The 27,757-nt window shown below is 37.9% G+C and overlaps 1 protein-coding gene across 2 annotated transcripts in view; it reads left to right on the top strand.

The window, feature by feature from the left end:
• The window catches only part of LOC139602555 (uncharacterized), a 125,469-nt gene that overhangs the window by 41,641 nt on the left and 56,071 nt on the right, over positions 1–27,757 (top strand). The window lies entirely within an intron of this gene.

Raw genomic sequence — 27,757 nt, 5'->3', positions numbered from 1 at the left:
TTGGAAATGGAAAGGATACCTTAGGGTACATGCTAATGTACTTCCTTCAATTAGGTTTTATGATTATGACCTTTATTCCAACAATAATTTAATGTTTTAATTAAATTTGCAACCATTTTCATTGCTGCAAGATGTCCTTCATCTCCCTCTACTGTAATTGAATGGAGTGGTTTTCAATCACAATCAGCAATATCTAACAAGAAATTTTAATACCTCTTTTCAGGAATCTAAAATGGATCTTTCATGTTTTAAAACAAACTTCATACCAGTGCTATGGCAAGGAATAATTCCCACCTCTACTGTAAGCAAATAATACACATTTTCCATTTTGGCAACCAGATGTGGAATATTGAATGTTAGTTACAAAAAGAAAATGAAAAGACTTAAACTCCTTTAAGTAAGAATGAGCAAAGTTGAAAAAATTAAAAATTAAACTAATAATCGCACCTTGGTAAAGAATATCCATTGGTAATTACAATGTCTCTTGACTTATGACATGTTTCTGACTAAACATCAAAATCTGGATGCAGGTTACTGGGTTCAGTCTTCATATATCTTTAACATCTCTGATTTTCAAGAATTCATTTGCTCAGAAAATATCCATTACATTTGAAATAATAATCATATTTGAACACCTTTTGACAATATTGTGATCTGCCCAGCCACAGACATTCAAAGGAGTGACTTACACAATGCAAAAGATTTCTGGAAATAGGTTACAGCAGAATATTACTTGTGCACTTACCAAAAATGCCAAAAATGTTGAAAATAGCATTTATTCTTTTGAAAACATCAGTCTAGCATTTATTCTTTGCAGCAATTTCTTCCCAAATCCAGTCTTCTTGTTTCTGTACAGATGATTTCTTTTCAACCAGGGTTATGTTGCCTACAATAACAGCAACAAGGATGTTCAGGAAAGGGGAAAAAAACACCAGAAAAAAAATGTACAGAATATTTAATTTGCAAGAAGAAAATAAACTACTGCTTTGCATTCTTTATGTAACAGCAGCAACTCTGCACACATTTGCACAGAAGGGGGAAGCACAGCAGCAGAAACAGGAAAATAGTTAATATTAACTCATCACCTTAGAAAAATAAAAAAATAGACAGTATTTTCCTCTTTCTTGCACATAGATTTAAAATTTCCTGGAAGGACATCCTAGACTTGCACCTCTTCTTTGGGTATTTTAACACAAATCAGGGAAATCTGAACTAGTTTCTAACTAGAAAAATGTATCACCTTGGAAATAAAAGGTAGCTGAAAGGGGAAAGCAGAACACCTAGATCTGAGGAAATTTTGACAGTGTCTGCTAACATGGATTACATGGATTTTAAATTCCAGTCACAATGCCAGACCTGAAGCCAAACCTGACAGCAGCTGCTTTCAGTTCATGTCTCTATATCGGGCACAAGAAGAGATCTATCTAGTCTGGGGCTGTAGATGTGCGGAGGCTTGATGCTGGTCAAAACCACCTGGAAGTAGCTAAAGTAAAGAACTGTAGCAGTTTGCAGAAGTAGGATGAAAGATGAAGGTTTTCTGAAGCAGGGCAGGGAACAGAAATGCCAAATGGAAATGAGAAGTTTCAAGGGAAGATGTAAAGCAGGAAAGCAATGGTACATGTGGTGACAGGAGAAAATCTGGGCTGCAGTGAAAATGAACTGAACAGAGTCAGAATCTCTGTTCTGAAAAAGTCTGAGGAGATGCCAAGAAATATAACCTGGATTTTGAGAAAGCAGAATGAGCCCTGTAACGCTGTGAGCCCTATATAATGTCAGGTAATTTTTTCCCCTGCATTCTTCTAAACCTTCGTAGAATGAAGGAACCTTCTACCATGGATCTCTCATGTCTTTCTTTCTTGGAAGGTGGTGAGTAAATTTTATCAGTTGCATCAATACAGCCTGAGTTTGCACAACAGTGATGTGGGATGTGAACCTCTGGTGGGATTTGATAAAAGTTGCCCTGGCTGGGTAATGAGAAAGAGGGCTGGAAATGACTGAGTTTAGTTTTATCCTGACCAAAAGCACTCAGGAATTTACTGAAGCAGTCATTACTTGTGGAACATTCTCTATTCACTGTGTGGTCACTGCTTTCAGTGCAATTATTATTTCCAGCCATTACCTGGTAATGAATGAAGAGGATTAATTGCTGTTGTCCTTTAAAAGTTTCAACTGTGCTCAAAATTCTTTCGTGACTCTTGGCAGACAGGGAATGTTTGGCTTTTCAATGGGTTTGAGATGCATCCATATCTGTTAGCAAATGATCATCACCCCTACTGCTTCTTGATTTTAAAATGCATACAGCTCTCAGCCTGAGACTCCTTTGGTTAAGAACAGGAGTGATTTACCAAGTGTCTACGGCTTGGACTGCTCATCTTGCCCAATGACATGAGATACATGTGCTGCTTTTGACAGAACAGCGGGACATTTTTCTGAACAAACTCAACCACTGCTCCACTGCTTTGCCTGGCCATGTGCATATTTGGATTATTTTTGTGCCAACAATGCAAAATATTTTTTCCTTAATGACAGGTTTTATTTTTTATTTCTGCTGCCTCTAGTTATGAAATTCTCCAGAGAACCATTTACATGAGACAAAACTGATTCTCAGAAAATATATCAGAAATACCAAAGTAAGGAGAATGCATAATCTAGTGGATGAAAAAGATAAAATACCTTATCTACTTTGTGTCATATTCTGGCAATCAAATTATTGCACTTGCAGTATCCATCTCTGTCAATAGGATGGGTCACTGGCTTCTGCATTAAAAGCTCAGTTTAGCAAAATCATCACTATTTCTCAAAAAAAAAAGTTATGATCTCATTGAAGTCATGTAGGACAAATGAAATCACTGTTTTTTCAGGGAATTATTTGTCTCTCCCTCTTGGTGTGGTGTTGCCCCTTTTGAAGAAATGTATCTTAAATACAGTTTATTTTCTTTCTCTTTAAACTTGCTGTTAAGGCATATGCTTGCATCCCAGACACTCTTCATTAAACATTCCTGTGCTGATGCACAAGCATCATTACTCCCAGAAGAGTGGAGAAGTTTGAACTACCTCAAACATCACAGCAATTAAGGAGATCCACAGCTAGAGGAGATCCAGAAAAGCTTTTCATTTTGAACATCAAGTCTCATTATTCATATGCAACCAGCAAACCAGGTCATTGTTGCATTTATCCAACCAAGTTCTTGTCAAAGGGTGGGAAGGAAACTTGGAAAGGCTGAACTTGGGGCTCAGGAATCTGCTCCCAGCCTGCCTTCTGCTCCAAGTCAAGCTTGAACACCAGACAGCCACCGGTTACCCTTCAAAAGGAAGGTCAAGCTAATTAGTTGAGAGGATCTATAGAAGCATTTTATAACAACCAAATTAATACTAAATGAGTTCACAATGATTCATATTATTCCTGAACAATTAAAAATGACAGGGCCATTATTTTAAGTCTTGGTCCAGTTTACAGCTACCTATCCCACACCAGGAGATGTGCTGCTGAGCTAAAAATACATTTCATCATTGGGAGCAATGAATCTTGGGAGGAGTGGTATTTAAACCATCAGATATTTATGTGCAGCAAAAAGTGAAGCTCAATAAGTTTTCTGCCCTTTGTAGTTTTCTGCCCTTTCTAACAGATAAACTTGAAAATCCTAATCCCAGTCTTTTCTGTATAAGTCTCTTACAACTGAAATTTATTTATTGATTTTTGTTGTTTCTCACCAAACTGGGAATTGTAAAAATTTCATGGTTTGCATTTAAAGTCTGAATACATTGGACTTCATCTCCTAGCCACTGAATCTGGTTTGATAACCAGAGATAATTAGTAGCTTACATATTTAAAACAGAATTAGTGAAATCAGCAATGTAAAAAACATTCACTAGAAATTTATCTATTTTTCAGACAATTTCTTTGTTTTATTTTGGGTCTGCTTGTTCATTTGTTTGTTTGTTCCATAAGGGATAATAGATTTTGTAAGAAATTGAGACCCATATCATATATTTCTCTTCAATGCAACATAACTCAGTAATTCTAAGTTATATTCTATCCATTGCTGGTTCAGACTTTGACAATTTTTTGCAGCTCTGAATAATAATTTTAAATACAATTCTGGTGTCTCTTTCTAAAGAACACCTTTATTCTTTCAGGCAGGTGGAAGGTTAGTGCAGCCTGCCTGAACAGCAGATGGCCAGCAGCAAAGCTTTTCCCTGCTGACATGATTATAAAGGGAGCACACTGCTTTGAAACTGAGTTTGCTACTGCTCATAATCATAATCTACTGATTGATTTATAAAGCTCCACCTGAACATTTGCAGAATTTTACATCAAAGACATTTTTTCTTTCATGTAAAAATACAGGAATTATTCTGAAAAAAGCATGATCCTGCAACATAGACCTTCCAAAGCATCCAAAGTCAAATCTCAAATGTTCCTGGTTTCCATCAGTAAAAATTTTTATTTTTCAGTAATATCTATCATGAAGCTGCCATTAGTTTTACCAGTCCTGATACTGATTTTCATGGCATTTTAAATAAAACTGAAACATTGTTCTCTAATTTTGCTTCTCTCAAGTAGTAGGATTAAAAACCATATGATTGTACATGTGAAAAAATTATGTTCAACTCTCAGTCACCCATTGTCCTTTCTCAGGTTGCTGTTATGTGACGTGGTATTTTGCTACCATGGAATATCTCAAACTGGAAGGGACACAGAAGGATCAAGTCCAGTTCTGTGCTCCTCACAGGACCACCTAAAGTTAAGCAGCATGACTGGAGCATTGTCTGGATGCCCCTTGAATTCTGACAGGCTTGATGCCTATTATATTATAGAATATATATTTTAATGTAATTTGCATCAATGTATACTACAGGCCGATCTCTAAGTCTGACCTAATTGTCAAATATGGTATTAAGAATCTTCTGACTTATTATAAGAAACATTTTGCAGATGTTTCCCACAAAAATTTAAAGGCAATGTTAGAGATTCCAATAAAGCTTATTCATAGCAGCTATGTCTCATATTTAATTTCATATTCTTCTAAAGCACCAAGTGCCCTGGCCTATTCTGTTTTCTTAGGAATCTGTGGAACACTATATTATTTATAAAATGTAATTAATTTTCATTCAATCTATCCATTCATGGTGGCTTAAAAGAAAAAGCTATAATCCACCTTACTGCTTTTGTTGCATGCTCACTATTTACATTTTTGTGTAAAATCTCATTATTCAGACTGCTGATTGAATAACTTTGAAGTGCTTTGTGTCTCATTAGCAATGCTGCTCATTATGCAGAGTATGATGACTAATGGAAAGCCTTTGCCTCACAGCTCCAGGTGATGGAGATTTTTTTTATCATAAGCTACTGTTCAGACATGAAATGATTATAGAAGTAATAATAAATAATTAAAAACTTAATTACAATTTCCTTTCAAGGATTGTCACCACTTTGCTGGTGTTTAGGTTTTGTTGTGATGCTGAATGCGGGTGTTCCCTTCTAAATGCACATAGTCTGGTATGACAAATATCAACTCCAAAAATGATACATTTCTATCAGTGACACAAAGTAAACAAGGGGGAGAAACCTCTGACAAAGGTTTTGAAAATGCTACAGTCCCTAATCCTTTAGATCAACACAGGCCAATTGTCTCAAAGTGGGAATCCTAACCCTAATAATGCTTCCTTTAAACCAAATAATGCTCCAGATAGCCTCAAGATATGGAAAACTTGCATTCCTTACACTAAAAAACATAATATTATATTTTTTTCTTTTTCTGCATGGAAAAATACATCCCAACAAGGTGATCTATGCAATAGTACCAATAAAGGGAAAACCTCAGCCCAAGCAGAAATAGATACAGTTACACACGGTCTTCATCAGAAGTCATGTGTATGATTTCTTCACACCAGATAAATAAGGAATCCAGTAGGGACATAATAAATGCTCTGGAAAAAACCATCTGATTTGCTTTCCCCGAAAGGTCAACCATGACTTTGTTATCCATCAAGTTTGTAATAGATTATGAAAACAAGAATTTCCAGTTGGGTTTCATGGCATTTGGTGCATTTTCCAGGGTTTCAGCTCTGTGATAGAGAGCATTCAATTTTGCTGAAGTATCTCTAATTTCCATCATTAGGAACAGCTCCTTTTTAAGAAAAGAGGTGAATTCAATTTTGTTTTGCTTGTTTGTTACATATTGTAGTTTTTGATTAATAGCTACTTTACACACAAAACATTCAGTGCCGTCCCTCTACAAAAATTGCATCATTAAATGTTTTTAAAAATCATGGTCCCTGGAAGAATCTGTCTACTTGTATTTTATGAACTATTTCCTGAGTTAAAATGAAAACCAGAGTTAAGCTGTCAAAGAAAAATGAAAGACATCCTGAAAAGACACAGAACTAAAAGGAGCCTATTTTTAGTTTAAAGGAAGTACAAATGTACCACACTTGAATCATTATCCTCATCAGGATGACAGGTGATGCCAGGGTAATAAATAAAGTCTCTAATTAGAAATGAAATTGCTATGACAGAATCCAACGGCCACAAAGCCTTCAGATTCCCCTCTCTGTCGTCTGCATACATTCTTCCTCTTCCTCCACAATAAACTGTCTATTGATTCTAATTCAAGGATACACTGCAGGGAAGAATCAGCAAAGATCAACATGAGAAAACAAAGCAAACAAAAATAAGACATACAGCTGTCAGTATAAAATTTTCTAGCCACAAAGCGAGCCTAAGGAGGAGACACCAACTGTACCAGTGAGAACACAGGAAAGCCTTTTGGCAACAGTTAGTTCTGGTTTACCAAAACACCAAAGTGAGAAGATTGCCACTCTGTGCTACAGATCTCCACTCTAAATCAGGAAATGCAATAATAACTTCAAACACACACTGCAGATTCCCTTCTCAGTAAAGGAGAGCAGCCCTGCTGCTATGCTGGTACTACAGCCACAAAAGGACCTACCCACGTAGGTCCCATTTTCAGGAAGCAAAATGTAATTGCAGGGATATTCCAATAGCAGCAAGCCCAAGCAAATGTGTCTCAAATTATTCTTCCTTGGCTGTGTTGTTTATGACTAAACTGCATCACAAGTAGCAGTAAGTGCACTTTGAACAATCATGTGACATTTAATTAATTAACCATAGCCATTGTTTACATGTAAATCAGGTACTCATTAGAGAATTAGAAAATCATTTCTTTTGAAGTGGGATTATTTTTATCCATTTGACTGATAAACTTAACTCTTCATTATATTACTCTTTGCCATCGAAATTAGTATCAGTAGGATTTGATATGACCACATACACAGATGGCTGCAGAAGCTGAGAACAGAGACCACCTTCTTATTTAAACTGAAGTAAGTGAAAATACTTCTTCCGTTTCTCAGATTTTGCCTTCAGGAAACACAAATCTGCAAGTTCCAATGGGTTAGATGAGATTGAAAGTATATTGAGCATCTTTGACCTAAGGTGTGGGCTTTTCCACCTATACTGCAGGGTGGCTTTTCTTATTAATTGCATTTACAGCCCTTTGTAAATGTGTTTGAGGATTGCTCATTTCCACAGTCTAGGGCTGGAGAAATGAAATCACAATAAACTGATCTTTTGTGCCCCACCAATCAATAATGACAAACCACAGAAGTCCTTGTACTACTGGAATGCACCAAGGACAGTCCTGAGCACTCAGCCAGGCTGCAGCATGGTTTAAATGGCTGCCCTGGTAAGATCTTTGTGCATTCCTTTATTTTCCTAATAGAGACTCCTATAATATCTGAAGCTAATTTGTCATAAAATACTTGTCTTCTGTCTCAGTGTGTCTTACAGTACCCTCTTCTCTCCTAAGTATTTACACAAGTAATGACTTGAGGGGCAGAAGGAGGCAGAGATTTTCCAATGCCTTTCTTCTTCTCCGCCTGGGTTACAGTTTCAGCCAGCAAAGCAAGGCTTGTAACAAAGAAAATTCATATGAATTCAGTTCCATTGTACTCCACGTATCAAAGCTCAGGTCCCAAAAAAATTCAACCTAATTTTTAAATATTCTCTTCAAAGCTCACAAAGCTCAGGGTGCAACTTTCTTCATTCCTCAGTTCTCAGAGTAATAAAATTCAGTGGTATTTATTGGCTTGCCTGGAGCCGCTCAACTTTTTCTGCTTTGGTTGCTGTGGGACTTGATATTTAAAAAGTTTTCATTGACTTGAGTGCAGAGTTGTTACCTTTACTGGCAATAGCAATCTACAGCCAAATTTATATAGCTATGATGGTAATTTCAATAGCTAGCCTGTTTTCTCAGTTTCATAATATTACTCTGTTATTAAACTTTTATAGCAGAAACTCTTAAATAAGTATCTCCAGCATTTCTACACACCTTAGAAAAATGGCTCTCATAACTGGATACTCAATACTGTCACCTATCAGAATGTGGTCTTATTATTTCTGTTTGGTTCTGTTCTATTTTGCTCTTTCTTTGTACATTTACGTATTCTACAGCTACACAAAATATTATTATTACCACCCCTCCCAATGTTGTGAATCTAGGCATTCAGTCCAATACCACATCAGGTTGCTCCTTTCATGACCTGCCCATTAGAATGGAATTTGCTGTGCAATGCTGGTAAGAACGTTAAGAGTTAATAATTTGTCCAGCCCTCTTTAACAGCCTAGAAATATGGACGGTACAGATATGACTTATATGTGTGACTTATATGTATGGTCACAAGGGTTTTCAGGATGAAGAAGAGATGAGAACGTTGACTCCATGATCAGAAGGCTTGATTTATTATTTTATGATATACGTTACATTAAGGCTATACTAAAAAGAAATAGAAAGGAAAAGGTTTCTTCAGAAGCTAGCTAAGCTAAGAATAGAAAAGAAGGACTAACAAAGATCTGTGTCTCAGACAGAGAGCAAGAGCCAGCTCTGCCATGAGTGGTCAGTAAATCCAAACATCCACAGGAGACCAATCATGGGTCTACCTGTTGCATTGCACAGCAGCAGATAACCATTGGTTACTTTTGGTTGCTGAAACTGCAGCTTCTCACAAGGAAAAATCCTAAGAAAGGATTTTTCATGAAAGATGTCTGCGACATATACGCACTTGCTGACTGCTGAAAAAAAATGAATTATTGTCCTTAATACAATTATTAAGGACAATACAATTGGAATTAAGGGAGGAATCTGACTTGGACCTGAGGCCACTGCCCTCTGTGTTCAATGATTTGGTTTGATTTTACACTGGATGTCTAAGAGTCAGGAGCCCAATGGTGGCAGCTGAGCCAATGGCTTTTTTTTCAGCTGAGTGGGGTAACAGCATGTGTATTTTTTTTTTTATTTCAAAAAACGAGGCTAAAGCATTTCTATTTTGTAGCCAACCTGCAGAAGAAGACCTTGTCTAAGAGCAGCAGAGATTCCCAGGCAGCAAACTGAGAGCCAGTGCCTTGCCACAAAGGTGTACTTGGCACAGATGTGTCATTCTGTGCACTGCTGGCTGCGTTAATTTGCTGTGACTTTGCAGCCCCGTATTACAAAGACATTTTACTTTTCACACAGCATCCACTTTAAATTAGTGGAGAGCAGGTCTCTGAAACTTGGAACATTTCCCAGACAAAACACAATGCACAAAGCTGTAACTTGTTCAAGAAATGATAGCAGAAGTTAGAATATGTTCCTGATGAAGCTGTAAACTTCAGCTGGTAGACTTCTCAAAATAAGGCTCAATGCTCCTGCTTAGTGATGAGTAGGGTGAAAAGCACTTCCATCTGTTGTATTGTGCAGAAATAACATCACCTTCAGAGAGAAAGCTCTTAACCTGTTTGCTTTTGCTGGAATGAAAAAACCAATTCAGCAATTGATATTTTGGAAACAAGTCCCCAGTAATCATAATATTTTTTTGGATGCCAGATGGCCTGGCCTGCTCTCCTAGTCTGTGCATCAGAATAACTAAATGCTTGTATTTCTTGATGTGTCCTTTTAGGGGTGAAAATGAATATATAAACTCATGAAAATTAGAAGCTCTGAGATGAAACCTCCGTCCTGCTGAACTCATGGACAATTCTGCCATTGACTCAGCACTGTTACATTTTCATCACTGCTACATCCCAGAGTTGAAAATATGTCTGGTTTATTTTGACAATGGCATTTCCAGACAGATAGATTGTTTCCTCATATTATTGCTTCAACAGACAATCCTTAGGAACTGAGAGTGCTCTAAAAATCATTTTATGACAGTTGGCAAAGGCATGTCCAAAGTGGCAAAATCAATCTTTTTTGGACTATTATTTTGAGTGACATATTTTATAATGCTTTCTTTGTTAAACTGTAAACATACAAACTGCATTGCTCATATTTACAGGCCAGTACCTATGCAATATACAATTGATAACCTGTAAAAAAACAGGTGCTTTAAAAGCTTCCTGAAACAAAAGTTTGATTTCAAATGTTTCTCTTCACAATTTCTTGCAAATGAGCATCATAATCCACTCATCTGAAAAAAATGTAGTGTTTTGGAGGTGTTTACAAATGTACCCAGATTTCACCTAAATTTTAAGTTCCCTAAAGACTGGGGCAATGAAAATAAATTTGAGAGTTTCATAGGCACTCAGCAGAGTCAGATAGAAATGTCTTTGAAAACTCCTTGCTGTCTGTTCACTGTAGAGTACTCTGGAAATTCCTGGACTTGAAGAAAGTTAGCTACTACAATAGTTAAAAAGGTTCTTTCTTCAGTACCTTGAGTAAACCAGTACATCTTTCCTCTTCTTTGAATTCATGTAGCGACAGTAACCGCTAAATGGCTACCAATTTCTAGTGGTAAATTGCTGTTGGGTTTAATTTCAGCCAAGCCCACCTTTCCTCAGTGTAATTTCATTGGCCTGAATGGACGCACCTTTCCCTCACCTTGTATATGACACAAAGACTGTGTGGAAGTATTTCTAGATCAGAATGGTCTTACCCATGGTTCCTGCCTGACAGGACATGTTTGGACTCACAGCGTGTGACGCGTGCCAAAACACAAAGACCTCCACCAGACCAGTGCTCCCAGTACAGCGCTAACCATTATCCAGGGTGTGCCTGTGAAAAGCAAATGCTCTTTCCAAACAACAAGCATTTTAATGCTGATTCCAAAGGGACTGGAAACTGGACTAAGGAATTATACAATGAACTGCTGTCATTTTTGCCTATTCTTTCAGCTAATAAGACAGTGCTAGAGAAGGATTGTGCACATTTTCTTGTCGTGCTGCACTGTTACCATCTGGGTTGTGGTGCTGATGTAGCATTGAAGATGAGCTGAAGAGTGACTGTTGGATATTTATAAAGAATTCTGTGGCTAACTTTGCTCTAAATTGGGCATGTAATGAATGCATTACTGCAAAGCAGGGAAATAACACCTATTAGCGGCTAGACATGAATCATCACAATGGAAAATCATTTTTTAAGCTGCAGTATTTTCTCTGTTATTGCTTTGCTTTAAACTTTAGTGAAAAGCAATTACTTTATTCTTTCTCTTTACTTTTATTGCTGGTGATTCTTATGCTAATTTTTCTTCTATGTTTGATTTGATTTTGAACAGGCTTTTAGAATTCAAGATTAAATTGAATTGGTGATACTGCCCTACCATCTTCACCTCCTACCTTTCTTATCCTCGACCCTCACTCTGGGTTATCAAGAATTCTTAAGAAATCAGACTGAGCAAACCAAAGCTATAACATTTTTAAATGTTTCTTGTTCTAAATAAATTAGACAAATCAGCACCCTCTAGTCATGAAAATAATAAAAGTTTGGGGGGGTTATATTTAGCTTATTAATTATTTAATAGTTAAAAGAAGCAAAAGTTCCCTGCATTTGAAGTGTTAGCTATTTGAATTTTTCCCCTCAAAGAATCACATATCTCCTGCAATTAAGTGAAATATATATTCACTTGTGGTACCTTGTTTGTTCTATGCCAGTGACTTAGGTCTGTATAAAACACGTAAAGTTTTCCCTTCCAGTGAATTTAGTCAACAGAATGTGCTGGTTTTCAGAGGCGTCAATAATTGCTTCAAGTAAACAAAAGAACCTGAAAATTAACAACTTACCTTTGTATCCACAAACCTAGAGGTAATTTTTGATCATCCTTTTTTTCTTAGGCTACAGTATTTTAGAAAAAAAAGAATGTTTATTTATTATCAAAAGTCACTATCAAGACACAGAACTAGTGAAGATTCACTTTGTTGAACACTTAGAGCAGAAATTAAGGAAGGAGCTGTCCAAGGTCCCCTGTGATCAAAAGAGAGAAACTCTAAGTGCAAATCTAGAAAATCATCTGTATTTGTGATCTTTGTATTAGTTATAGTTAGGTGAGATTAAACTTCAGCTTCTTTTTAACCAAATGAATTCATCAGTAGCATTCCTGGAAGAAACCTGCGTAGTGTGCCTACAATGACTGCAAGAGTGCTTTCAATTTCCTTACCTCAGGAAGATCAAATGATGCAGAACCAGAAATGGAAATTATTCTTTCCCTAATGCTGGATCAAACATCAAGGCAATAGTTTTTAGAAACCATAAAATGTTACAAGCAAGTAATGAAATTCCTTCCTGCAGGCTTGGGGGCAATCTTTGATGTAAGCAAACCTGAAAATGTATGAAAAAAAAAACTTTGAAAAAGGCTCCCTGTTTTTCTCCCCTTTCCTGAACTCTGCCCTAAGACACCATGTTCTATTTACAGCTGTAATGTCAGCAAACACTGGGCTTCCATTCAATTTATTTTGGAAAATTTAGAACAAAAGACATATTCAGACTCCTTGCATAGGCCTCAGGCAATCGTGTCTATTTCATTATTTCAGAGCAGACATTGCAGGTTAGCTGGAAAATTGCAGTAAAAATGATTGTCCCAGTCACAAAGGTGGCAGTACCATATCTTTTCTTTCTTTCCAAACAAACCCAGGTGATTTAAAAACATAAAAAAATCCTTTAAAATTATTTATCTAACAAAGTCCAGGGACATAGGTAAGGCTTTCATTTTTTATGCCTTTGAAAGCTCAGAAAACACAGCAATACCCACATAACAGCCGTGGTGAAAAAGAGAAATATGCACTTAACATTTCAAGAACTTCTGTCGAGTAAAAATCAGACAGTATTTTTTCATTTCTATTAACAGAAATTTCTTTAAATCCTCACTGCTAGTTTTAAGATCAAAGAAAAGACATTCTGACTGCTGATGAGCCAGGAGATGAATGATTTAAAATAACTTGCTATTCTTACTGCTAATTCAATGAATTTGAGCATGGTACATGGAATAACTAATTCCCAGCTTGTCTGGCCTAACAAATGAGTCACAGTTTTAGAAAACAGCAGAGTCATTTAAAGCTGTGATTCTGACTTAATGTTTCTTAAACTGATTAAACCCTGAGCATTGAGCAGTGGTGCTCAATGCATTGTCACATGTATTGATTCCACACAGACCTACTGAAATCCTATGTTTAAAGTTACACTAAAGCAGGCATTGCAGCAGGTAAGGAGTTCATGTGCAAAACATTAAGAGCCCTAAAATTCCTTTCTGTCAACAACATATAGGCTGTCCTTTTGAAACCTTCCAGTTGTAAATAGCAGGTCTGACAGGAAGGGGAATGCAGCCCAGGCATCTCGCACTGTCTCTTCTGTGGGCTTGAAGTCTTTGAAGGCTGGAGGCTGTACAGGGAACTGGCAGAGATTACAGGACAATTTTTCAAAGGCATGAAGAGTTCTCAGGGACCCAGCTCCTCTTCCAAATCCATGAGTGCTGGACACCTAATTAGCAAGGGGACTTTGAAAATCTCCCCCTCCTTCTCTTTTATGCGAGTTCTTTGCTATAGAAACTGTACTGAAATAGAAATCTAATTGGGAAACACTGTGACCAGGAAAGAGAGGTGAGGACGTGGATTAACTGCACATATCAGTACAAAAACTTTTTCCTCAGGGATGTTTATTGCACTTTCTGGTTGAAATCACAATCAACATCTTGACCAGTGTGCAAATCCTTTTATTTTTCTCCTTCAATTTCAACATTTGGTGTGTTATTTTTCAGCAATATTACTTTGCTTTCTGTTATGTTGATATTAGTGTTGTTTCCACTAATAATAATAATTTGAAATAATACAAAGGCCCAGATCTGTGATTAGAGGGCAGGACACGTTCAGCTTGTCTGTGCTAGGCCTGATGAAATCCTTCTTGGATGGGCACAAGTCCTGCCTGATTTGACATTACAAGGTAGCAGCTACAAGCAGGTGGATGATCACTGCATTCCCACCACCCTCCCTTCTCTCCCAGGTTTGTACCAAGGTCAAGGAATGATTGGCCAACCACAAAATTGCATCTCCATTACCTTTCAAAATGTAAACTCAAGTGCCAGCTAAAAGCAGTGTGAACTGGGAGCTGGAAGCTGGCAATAGGAGAATGGAGAACCCCAAGATGGTTTGGCAAGACCTGGTGTGTGTGTGTCTGCATTATTGTATTACCTGCAGTCATAAACCAATCCTCTGCAGAGTTTTACATACTGCTGGCCTTGGAACAGTCATTTTTTCATTTCCATTATTATTTTCCTAACCCTTCTCCTGTGCTACTTCCTACATGACATTGCAGGTGATTACTCCAAAGCAATGCATGTGGTGTGCCACCTAAGTCAGCTTGGACCACTACAATAAATCATTTGAGCCTAACTTCTCCAAGTTTTGCTCATTTTCAGGTCAGGTACTCCCTTACTGAGGCTCTGATTTCTGAAGTGACCTACATCCTTGGTGACAGTACGTCTTTGTATAACCACTTACAATTGCTGAAAATATTTTATTTCTATTATTTCGTGCTCTCCTGATAAATGAGGATCAGCAGGTCACCTGACAGTAATGAGGCTTGCCAAAATATTACATCCTTTTATTGTCATATGCTTTGAGAAAGGACTCAATTTTCTCCCTTGGGGAGTGGAAATTGAATAGAAGTGAAAACAGATCAGGCACATGGACTACAGAATGGTTATTAAGAGTTTAGAAATGTTTATGCACAAATAGAATATTTCAGAAAAGAACCAGGAATGGTCATTCTCATGGAAATGATTAGAGAACTAAGGCTGTTTTGATGAGAAGGACAGAGGCCACAGCGGCACGTATGACTCCACAGCAGAAGAAGCTGTTACAGCCGCACCAGACGTGCTGGTAGCTGAGAGCAGAGATGGGCCTTCACATCTCCTTGGCAATAGCTATTTCTCTTGCCAGAAATCATTTTGATCCTTCATCCAAGAGAAACTTTACTTCTTTCCCTTCAACGTAATTCTGCTTTTTGTCATTCTGCCAGCTGATTCAAAGTCTCTGGCTTAGTGCCTCAATATGACACATTTTCAACTTGCCAAAAAGAAAACTCCTCTATAGATCCATTTTGGCAAATAGTTAGCGTCGTGAAGCAGGAAAACCAAGGTTTCACTTGACATATGTAACTGATTTTAATCAATGTATTAGACTCTAATATTGATAAATTGGCCAGGAATGGCTCCAACAGTGACTACTGCCACACTGCCTGGGTAACAATTAGCTTAATGACACAAATTACTGTGATTCAGCATGCCAATTTCCCCTTTGTCTTTGCAAAAAGAAAAAGTAGGCAATATCTAAACCTTTGTTAAATAACTTTAAAACTTCTGAAATGCTTTAAAACACTTTTTGTTTACATTCCATACAATTCTTCCTCTCATCACTTAAATATTGTACAACAATTAATTAGGACATCTTTCATAAGGGGAGTCATCCTGAAATTATTCCTTTCATTCAGCTAAGTTTTCCTTGTTTTACATCATTGTTTTCTCACAGAAACATTTGAAGATAGAGAAATGTCAGTAGCATAATCCAGCATGGATTTATTAATTTCTTTCACTTGGAATCTATTTTCACACCATGAGTTATGGTTCTGATGGCAATCTTGCATCTTTCAATGCATGCAACTAATTGTACCCTATGAAACAGGTAAGTATGTCAAAGTCATCTGACCGTTTAGATTATTTTTTAAAAGAATAATGGAAATTAAAAGGGTACTGGCTTGCCAAAAAAGCTTTTATCTTTAACAGAAGGATTGAATATGTGAAATTTGGAGGGAAATGCTTGCAGATCCCAGCGTTCCCAACACAAGCATAATTCTGATATGTGTAACTCTAACACTTAGGAAGGTCCCTACTACTGAGTGTGATTATCTCACCTATGCATTATCAGCACAAAGCCTTCAGGGCAGGCTTCAACCGCTCCTTTGCCTTAGACAGGCCAGCAGAATTTTGATCAGTGAAAACAAATTAGGAATTACTTGTCATGGTGATATGCAGCTAGATTTCATTTACCATCCTTTTATTACAGCCTCCTGCAGCTCAGTTCCTTTTGTTATAGTTCTGTATGCTGCTACATTTTGCCTTGTAAGCTGGTGGGTAGCCGAGTGTACTCCCCACAATCCATTAATGTAGTCAAACTTCTGTTTCTCCCACTCCACATTAGTGAGGGAAAAAATGTCTGGCACGTGCGCTCTCCGCAATACAATAGATGTTAATGGCTCTAATTTAAGAATACTTCTTGCCAGGAGGAAGAAAAAGGAAAAAAATTGAACTGCTTTGTATAAGTTCGGTTTCTTACAAAAATTCTGTTCAAGAACTGAACCATTAAAACAGCAGACACATGGAAAGTAGATCCAAAGGAACAGGGGGTCAGATCTGAATCCATTTTTACTTACACCAAGTGTTTATGCAGCCAAGGCACTTAAGCAGCTGCTGTTAGAGACTAACACAGGCCAAGTTCTCTGTTTCTCACATAAGATGTTTAGCTTTAGACAGAGGGAAGAGGTGGTGTCTGTCACTTCTTTATGCTGAGAAGGTTTGAGGATCTGCACTATGCTGCTATACAGGCCAATTTTTCAGAACATGTCAGATGGCAGAACTCCATCTCCTAATATTAGTGACCAATTCTGAACTGTAAAAATGCTCAGACCATCAAGAACTAAGACCTTTCAGTTGAGGCAAGCAAAAAGAATTCAAATACTTTCCTTTTCTACACTTGCAATTGGATTTTGGTGTTCCAACTACAAGAAAACGCTGTTCTCTGATGTGCTGCGCACAGAGACTACAATGTATAACTTCAATGCCTATAAATAGTTTGTCTTGTCATCCTTCCAGTTTCCCCTCTCCCTCCACTCTCATTGAAAACGGTACTTACAGGAGCTAAGCCAGGAGTCCTTCCAGGAGCCTTTTCAATCCATTAATTTACCTTTCTGATGTGAGGCTGTGGTCTAGGTCCAACATGGCAGGTCAGGGTGGTACTTGAGGAAATAGAAGAGAAATACACTGAAAAGAATGATTCTCTGCAAATGGCAATCCTCAGAGGGAAGACAGTGTTTCATCTGTGAAATAATAAGCCCATTAACACATGTAGAACACGTGGAAATGTGTAGGAGTAATTTAAACAAACAAGGGAATGGTAGAGCAAACACACAGCCCCCTAAGGTGAAGGCTTTAGCTGAGATAAACCACTTAGAGTGTACTCTGCACTCCTTGCAACGAAACAAAGATAAACTCAGGCACCCTGCACTTTCCAGATCTTAATACTAAACTCAAAAACACTGAAATTCATCAGTCACTCACTTGAACCAGTTTGGAATGAGTCCCTTAAGGAGAAAAAGTGTATCCATGAGGATATTCCCCACCTTCAAGCAGTTTGAACATTTGCCTTGACAGAGAGCGTAACCCATCCAATCACCCACGCAACGCTGTACATGAATAATTATCAGTTTATGCTGATAATTAGAGTCCCAGAGAGTCCCTGCTCTGGCCTCTGGTAATGACACTGTCAGCAAGCAGAGCTCATCTGTCACTCCCCAGCCCTGTCTGCAGGTTGGGGAATAAGAGTTTTGCTTACCTCTCCTGGAGTTACTGGACAAGTACAGAGCACATCTGCAGCATTCTTTAAAACTGTTGGCTCCCAAACTCCACTTCTTAGGTAGTGAGAAAAGTTGAAGAGTTGAACAGGATGTATCTTTGGCACCCTGAATATTTCTCCTTCAAGTGTTTCTGTCATTCTCAATCATTAACACAGACCTACTTGAATACAGAGCTCTTTAAATACTTTTAAATGTTAGTTGCTGTCGTTTCTCTGTTAGCTTTTGGCAATGTAGGAAAGAACAAGAGAACAAAGGTCTGGAGAACTTTGATCCCCTCAAATACTACAGGCTTGAAACACCGCATGAACCTCCTGATACACTCACTTCAGCTAAGATTGTCTCCTCTGTTTACTTGCCAGAATATTGTGTTCAGCTTTACATTTTATATTTCACACTGTCATAACAGAGAGTGATATTTTTATTTGTGCTTGGCCTGTAAAAGCATATAGAGATCATACTGTTTGATATTATTTTCTCCTCATATTTCACTGAAATCTCAGCTGGCAGCTTCCTGGCACTGAGTACATTACCTATGAAGCTCAGTGTACCTTCTAACAATCTCTTATTCCAAAGCTTACACTTCCAGTCCTAACTCAAACTTGCTTTTTTCCCTGCGGTGCTCTCCCTCAGCAGATTATGGAAGTTGAGTTCTATTAGAGGATTAAAGCATTGATAATATTTATTTACATCTGCATTGATATAATTTCTGGGCAGCTTTACTGAGAATACAGAAAAGTACCTTTGGATTGAAAGGAACACTCAGGAATTGAACTTTGAAGGGCTGTGGAGTTATTTGGTGCCGTTATCCCTAATCTGATGTGTGATGCAGGAAGGTTTCTACTTTCATATTTCTACAAGTAAAATCACTTAAAAGTACTAGCATTTTTGGGTTTTTAGGACCTAAGTTCATCCTGATCAGCATTTGCCAGTAACAAGAACCCATCTGAGAAAATATCAAGGTCAATCACAACACACAAAGGAGGGACTTCCCACAGACAAGAATTTAAAAATCACACTTCTCCTGAGAATCCCAGAAATTGTGGGTCTCCTAGAAAATATTACTTACTACTTTCCCTTGATTTTACTTTTGCTTACCACACATTCCCTGGTAAATCACTCACTGACATGTCAGATTTGATACATCAAGTCTGTCAGCACTGTTCACATGACACAGAAATCTGTAACAAGTATTCACTTGGTAACCTCAGGAATAAAGGGAAAACTTGCAGTTTAACCATCTCAGCAATACCCCATGAGCTTTTTCTGTCTTTGGTGTACTCAGTGAGCCTCAGACCACCATTGAAACAACACTGGGTATTTCTGGGAGGCCATAGCACCTTCTTATTTCTGCTAAGGATCTAATCATGTGTATAGAAAAGGTTATTAAAAATCCCTACTGTGGTAAATGAGAATCACTTTATTAGTTTGGTAAGGCTCCATAGCCTCAATTTGGTTTTCTTAACATTCAATACTACAACACTGAATTTTATTTTTTTCCCCTAGTTCGTTTCCAACTTAGGCTATTTAAAAACTGGCATTAAAAAAATTAATAAATTTCCAGAAATTGCTCTCAGGGCTCAAAAAAGAAGCACAGACAGCATTTTCTCCCCATCACAAGCCATATTTGTCTTCCTGTCCAGGATGCTATCCAGAATAAAGGAGGGTGGTCAGAAGGGGAAGAAGGACAGCAACTCCATACTAAAGGAAAATTACAATGCAAAATGAGGGAAAGGCAACAGATGGAGACAACTGCTGTTATAGATCTACACTGCTTCCTCTACTCTAAAAGAATATTTATTGACCATCTGCTGGCTAAAAAGGTGAGCATTTCCTTCAGAACCTAAAATGAAGAGGAAAAAAAATTAAATGGGTTTTTCCCAGTGCTCCAAAACCAACATGAAGCACACATTGAAGTTTATTTCTTTTGTTCCTTCCTTTTTTTCCTACTCTTTCAGTGAGGAGCAAAAATGGACCTACCTGGCTTTGCCCATTAGAGTTATCACACACCCATCATTTTAGGGCAAATAATGCATTTCAGCCAGTATAGGAGCAAAGGAATAAATGAAAGAATCAATCTTTCTCAAAGCAACACCAACCAAGATAGTGTTGACTTAACCCTTGTTTTCAGTATGAAATTCAGCCTGAAGAAACTCGGTTTATAAAGACAAACTACTAACGAAACACAAACCCATTATTTGAATCTTGACTCCAGGAGGATGAAGCCCGGCTGAATTTGTTCCTCCTTGGATACCAGCCCAGCCTCCGGTTTTGTACTTCCAGAGCTGGGGAGGAGAAGCAAAGGTATGGAAGAAAATTGCTACCCAGTTTAATTGGATTTCATCAACTACAACTGCTTACCACCTATGCACGTTACCATTCTCCAATGTCTCACTGGCTGCTCTGGGGAGGATAAAGTATCACAGGCAGTGGGAAAATGGTTTCCCTGCTCAAAACCTGGAAACATCCAAGAAAAGGCATCATTCAAGTTCTCGGAATACTTTTGCCCGCCTAAGTAACTTATGATCTGGAGGGAGTTCTACTCAGACTGAGCTACTGATACTCTGATACTGAGCTACAGAATATCAGAACTGCTCAATGGAACTGGAAGGAAGATCAAGAGCTTCAGAGACCTGAATCCTTGAAAGTCCTTTTTCTACTGAGAATACCATCTCAAGACTGAAAAACTGTCCAGAAGGAAATGAAGACCTAAAACCATCTGCCAATAATATTCTGATTTTTCAAGCCTCTGTGACATTTCTGCATGACTACATTTGAGGAATCTTTCTTCAAAGTCACTTTTTGGCTACAACATCTTGTAGTGGCCTCAGTCTCACACAATATTAATTATTTAAATAGAATCTCAACAAAGTGATTTACCTGCCATTAAAAGTCAAGTCCATGCAAAATGAGTTTCTCAACTGCTCGTCCTGGCCTTCCAGGCGTAAAACACAAGACAAATAGAGAATATAGAACCAATTCCAGCATAACAGGAAAAAACAGATTTCTTAAAACATTTTTGTATGTATAAAATGCATGCACTTCTGTAAAGTGACACAATAACATCTACAGAAAAAAAATAGACACCTGCTTATGTTAATTAGATGAGAGTGACATAAAACCCAACAGGTTTGGGTTTTTCCTTTCAAATTCACCCATAGGTCTTCCACAGCTTGTAAGAAATGATTCGGGGAAATAGCAGATGTTTCAAATGGTTAGTCTGTTATTACAGTTCAAAGAGCAATAATCTTTATTAGATGATTTTCAAGACACCAGTAGAGCTGCATTAGGAATATTTCAAAATGCAATATTGGTATACTGTCAGTGATTTTAATTTTATAGAGACCATTTTCTGTATTTGCATCATCTGCATCATTTGCAATGCTAACACTGCTTGTTCACAAATTAATACAAAATTGCCTATTTGCTTCCAGCTAACTACCCAGGTAACGCAATGAACGTGGACCATCACTGGATGTGAAAGATATTTAAAAATATTTTGATAATTTCTACTCACCCACAAAAACAGATTAACAACTCTAGAATTTAATTCATTCTATCAACTTCAGAAATAATGGAAATATGTATAGCCTTACAAAATCATTCTCTGTAAATGGAATTAAAAGAATTTAATGGAATTAAAAGGATTGGAAAATTTCTCCAAACCTTTAGTAGCTTCTTCTGCAATTTTGAGAATACCTTAATACACAAGTGAGTTTTGATTTTTGGAATTATATCAGAATAAGCAAGATAAAATTAAAACAGAATAAGCAAGATGAGATTAGAAAGATTTTTAGACTGACTATTACTTAGACTTTTTTCTATTATTGCAAAATAATGAAAAGAATAATGCACGTGCTTAGATTGATGACACAACACATTCTCTGGACAATAAACCTCAGTAAGGAATCAAAGAAAAGTTATCAAGATGAAAATTCAGATCTAAAACCTTAACACACTGGAAAGCAGAAACAGATTCCATTAAGTGGCAAATACTGTTTTGCAACTCCCTGATTTCATATTCTGATTTCAAGAAATGAAATGATCCCATTCCAAACCCAGACACTTGTGCTGGAATAAGTACTGATTCCTCAGAAAACCATAACTGTTCATGAGCACTGAACACTGGCAAGAGATTTTTTTTTAATGAGTAACATTGAAAATAAACTCAGGTGAGTGTGTGCATACTTAGATAAGGAAATATTTAAATGTTCTTTTCTTAAAGCCAAGTGGTTGCAATATATCAGCATTGTGAATTAATTTATTGATTCCTATCTCAGATGTGACATCTTGAGAAAGATTTAAGAGATAAATAAATTTTGATATCAAACTTAGTTTTCCATGACCTTAATTAAGGTGAGGGTTAACTTCAATAATTCACTAAAGAATTGATTCAGGGATCATTATAACATAGCTTGAGAATATCTGTCTACCTGAAAGTTACCATGTTAGTACACTATCTAACTTTTTAAACACTACTCTATGCCTTATTGTCTTTTGAGTTTTAGAAGAAAAGGTGAATTCATTAATGTGTGACAGACAGCTGAACCTTCTCACAACTGATGGTCCTCTTGGCAAGGGCTAATATCAGGGGAAGAGAACTGGAACATGCAGACCATGACACACAGCAGGAAACAGCACAAAGCAAGGCTCAATCACTCCAGCAATAGTTCCAGCACACTTTTTATAGTTTAGGTACCACAGAGGACAATTTCTTGTCTGTCAAGTCCTTATTGGAGAGAACAGAAAGGAAGAACAGGCTGCTCACTTATCCAAGTGATGGATCATCCAGTGCTGTCTACAATAACTGCTACACCTTCCCTTCTATCTATCTTGCGGTGCTGTAAATGGCCCTGCTAAATCCTGTGATCCACGGTTAGGGCCTACATAGGGCAAAAAGGAAGAAGGATGATGGTTTCCCTGATGGAAGCTCATCATCTACCTCCAAGCAAACTGTGATGGGAGTAGTGAAGAAATTTCCTCCCATGCCTTTCATAAGCAAGTAGCTTTTACTCTTGAAAATGAGAGCATGCTCCTTATTTCAGTTTACATAACCTCAAGTGTTGATTATCAGTTATAAAATTGCCCTTTTTAAATATTACACATAACTATTTCATACTATAAACTTCTGCAACTCTGATTTCAACAGACAGATGTTGAGTTACGCAGCATCCTATTTATTTTTAGATGTTGTAGCTTTATTTTTGAAAATTTCAGTCTTGCATTTAAGGATCAAATACGTCTATCTGTGTCTATGTCAGTATTAGTGGCATAAGAACAGCAGGTCAGCTCTTAGCTAACACAGGGATAATTTCTATAGTCCTGCCACTGCAGAAGTCTGGAAAACACCAGTGTACTGCTGCTCTGAATTGTCTCTGATTGTGTTCCCAAATCACAGAACCTTACCTGAGCACCATCAGACTGCTCTACAGCTCCTTTAAGCCCTGTCTGTATACAAATATTTTCAACTGGCTGCTACCATACAGGGCAGAGCACTGGGTTCCACCGTGTGAGCTAAGTTGATAGGGCTGTTTGCACGCCAACGTGCATGGGCAGGGATGGCAGGAGCCTCCTCTCTCAAAGTCAGCAAATCCAGACTAATTTACAGCAGACAGGAGCTGCTTCTTAACATACTTAGCTGCTTATTTACCTAATTTATTTGTCAAAGACTCAATAACTCTATCTGCTGAAAATCAAAGTGCACATCTAAGCATAACAGAACAACTCATTGTTTTTACAGTTGAGATGCCAGATTCAGCAAGATCCAGAATAGGATGCTTATTAATTAAATACCTGGGCATATGGCTAATTTATGCCTCTCAAGCAACTCCTGTAGCCCAGCTACTGTGACTGTCATGAAATATATAATTGTGCAATTCATCTGGCTAGATTAAAATCATGAGGTCATAGCACATCAAAGACAGCTTTATACTTACACTGTGGGTCTGCACAGCAGAGACAGACAATAGAATTTCACTAACTCTTATTCAATTAAATAAAGGAGAAAGAAAAACAAGTGGAGCTGCTGTAAGGCTATCAATCCCACTTGACTTAGAGAACTGTCAAGTTGAGTCAGATTCAGTGCTAAGCACATCAGAACTTGCTGAGAATCAATTTGGCTCACTGGCATCCCAACGGGCAGAACAATCTGTGTGAACTCTCCTGTTGAGGAGACACTGCCCAACCCCCTGTAAAATACTATTTTTCATAGTCTAAGACACCTAAGCAATTTCTATAATTAGAAGTATTTTAATAATCTGTTCCTCAGCTAGAAGGACCTACAGTCAAAATGTCAACTTCAATCTTATTCCAGTAGCAGGCATCTTCTTAAAAAAGATTCTACCTACACTTCTACAGCAATCAATTTGTTTCTGAAGGGAAAGAAAGAAGTAGGGAGATTATTTTAATCACAAAAAGACTAAATGAGATTTTGTTACAGGTCTTGAGCTTACCTCTGAAATCTAATTCAGCAGACAGATACATGCCCGTAATGACCATGAGCAATCACAACCTAGAGAGGACGAACATTTACAGTGAATGAAGAAAGCCAAGTAAACCTTAGCTCAGCCTCACAGGGTCACTGGTGAAATGGGACTGTCTCACCCCAGTAACTTTCAGAATATTTACTCTGGGTGTTCCCCCAGTGCAGCTGTGTTTGTGCCATTATTGCTATCCCCGCATCCCCTTGCAAAGGCTCCTTTCAGCTGCTCTCCACAGTTTATCAGAGTTACTAAGGAGTGTCCATGATCTGTCCTACAGGGAATGGCTCATCAGGCACAGGCAGCCCAGGAGAAAAACACAGCCAGGTGAGGTGTCCTCTGTAGGCTCAGGCAGAGCTGGAGCACGGCTAAGAGCAAATGACAGCAACAGGCTGCTGGCTATTTGCAGGTGCCACTCTGTAACACCTTTGCCCTTTCTCTCGCTGGAGACAAAGGGTTCACTGCAGAGGGTGAAAATAAATGAAAATTTGCATGTTCTGATACAAAAATCTCCAGATTCTCTCAGCAGTGCTTGTATATTTTACATTATGATGACAGAAAATTTCTATCTCAGAGTTCAGAGGCCATGGCAGCCCTAGGCAGAGGCAATTCATTCCATCAGTGACACTAATAACATCTGCCCATGTCAGGAAGAGCTGTAAAAGACCTTGCTGAAACTCTGAGGGGCATTAACACTTGGTAATGGCAGAAATTTGAGCTCTGTGACAAGGGGACAGTATAATATATTCTATCCAGCCATACAATATATTCTATCCAGCCAATCCATCTGAATGCTGGTGTTTCTCAAAGCACAGTTCCCTTCCTCCAAAAAGGAAGTGAAAAGTTCATAGACCTTCGAGATGGTGGCTTCAAATAAAAGAGTGTGGATTAGACTGCGGTCATTTTGGGATAAACTGCCCAGAATTATACATTCTGGGGACAACCCACCTGCTCAGTGGCACTGGTGCTCTTGTCAGCTTCTCTGCTAATAGCAGCGGTAGCTCTGACAAGAATGGCAACGAAACAGCAGGGGCTGCTTCATTAGGTGTTTTTGTGTTTTGGTGGTTTGGAAACAGAACTCTACCTGCTCTCAGTCAATAGGGAAAATTGAAATGGCAACTTTGAGCAGATCTAGACCAAAATTGAAAGGAGTAGAAATCTAAGTTTGCTGTGAAACAGTAATCCTGTTCCTTCCATTGCCTTTATTTTTCAGATCAATAAGATCGGTGGAAACAGCAAGAAAAAATTTCCATATCATCCTGTCATAGGGCTGGGTAGAGTTGCAAGTTGCCATGTCATGTTCTTGTCCCCATGCTGAACAGAACAGAGTTTACCAGTGTCAACAGGAAATCACATTGAAAAGCAAAAGCAAAGAACACACTAAGCTATACCTACTCCTGAAATTTGAGGTCTTGGCATAAATGTTTCTGTAATATGTCATATTTACAGGGCAAACAAATTGTTTGCTTGTTTTGAATCATATTATGCTTAGCTTTTGCTATTAATTAGTACAAGTAGTTGATAAATATAAAGATAACATTCACAAAGCCTCTAAGGGAAAGATTGCAGGAGAGACTCCTGCAATTATTACACACTGCTATTACAGATTACATCCCACACACGCCTGTACAGTAGATTGGGAAACTTAATTTGCCATTCCTCTGGATCAATGGAACCCTGCTCTCTGAATGAGTATTGGCATAAGGAGAATATTACCAGTAAGTGCTACCATGCAGACCACTATTTCGCCTGAGAGCCTTTGCAACTTACCCAACGTACACAGATTTTCCACCAGATCACCACAAGGTGTATGGCTTACTTCAGAAATGTCTCCTCAAAGAGACATTTCAAATTCTGCTCCCAGAATGCTGAAATGCTGATTAGCTTCAATTTAAATAATATTACCATAGCATTCTCATCCTGTATTTCCAGGTGATGGAATGGTTGAAAATTCCTAGAGCACTGACACTTCTCCCAGGCTGGGGAGACAAGGCTTTGCCACTGGGGCAGCACAAAACCTGCACTAACACCTGGAGCAGCGGGGAAAAGCTCCTCAGTCAGAGCCCATCTAATCCCGCATGGACATGTAGCCTCACTTCCAGCCAGGGCTTCAGCACAGCAAAGCACTCGAGGAAACATTAAAAAAAAACTGCTTTGAAAACCATCATGTCAAAGGTTAAAAGAGTCTAAAATGTAGGATTTATAAACAAGTTAATTTTGTTGGTGTTCTTTTACTTATTGGAGAATAATATTGCTCCCAGAGACAGATGGGAGCATCCCAAAGGCAGATGAATGCCTTTCAAAGGAATTCTCATGTCCTATTTGTAGCAGGTAGATTTTAATCATAAAAATAGCAATTTTTTCATGTTGCCTCAAGCCTAAATAGCCAATACCATCTCAAGGAGGTATTTAGAGATGGATAAACTATAGAACCACTGGCATTTGTAAGCTGCACAAATCTCAATCTCTAGAAATTTGTTAAGAGGCCGGTAGTGATGCAAGCACTTCAGATTGGTGTGATCAAGAAAAAAACTTAAAATCATGGTTTAGCATTACGTGCAGGTTTGGATTTTTTAAAAATATATTATTATTTTGTTAACTTGGTTCTTTTATGGAATTATCATGCCACATAAGAAAAAACATTTATGTGGCTGTCCTTAGCTAGGAGTTACTCTCCTACTGAATTACTCAAAAGCCACCTAGATGTGGCACTTGGGGACATGGTTTAGTGGTGGGCTTGGCAGTGCAGGGTCAGCACACTTGATAACTTTAAACTGATAATCTTAAAGCTCTTTTCAAAAGTAAATGCTTCCATGGGCTGGAACGTGGCTGAAATATTAACTTACTCAGCACTGGAAATGCCCCCCTAAAGATTGCGTTCATTGTGCTCCTGTACCACAGTAATGTCACTGTGAATATATAACCTACATACAATGTATGTTTGCACAACATATTTCAGAGATCAGCAGGGGATTCGACATGAAATAGAAATACATAAGCCCTAAAATTTCAAAAAGAAAAGTTATTCATTAGCTACTTGAAGGAAAAAAAAGAAAATACATTGCTGGAGCAAATTTATCATATGTGCATTTTAGGTAGGTCTTAGATCTTTTTTTAGGTCCTTTGTCTTTATTCCAGGGAAAAGAAATCCAATATACAACTTCAGTTTTATTACCTTTGTACTATTCCCATCAAATAAATCTAGCTGTGTGAAGGTCTTGCTCTGTTTTTTAGAAGATGGTTCTTGAAATGAAACTTCCTTTTCATTTCAGTGTAACATATCCTGTTTTAATAAAGAGTTTTGCTTCCTATTGAGAGCATTTTGACAAAATAATAAGGTTGCTTTTGTTTACCATTTAATTTACCAGTGGATTGATAGAGTTAGAC

Source organism: Agelaius tricolor, unplaced genomic scaffold, assembly GCF_023055355.1.
Source record: "Agelaius tricolor isolate 1412-34295 unplaced genomic scaffold, bAgeTri1.0.p SCAF_34, whole genome shotgun sequence".
Classification (NCBI taxonomy): domain Eukaryota; kingdom Metazoa; phylum Chordata; class Aves; order Passeriformes; family Icteridae; genus Agelaius; species Agelaius tricolor.
This window is presented reverse-complemented; position numbering and strand designations above follow the sequence as displayed.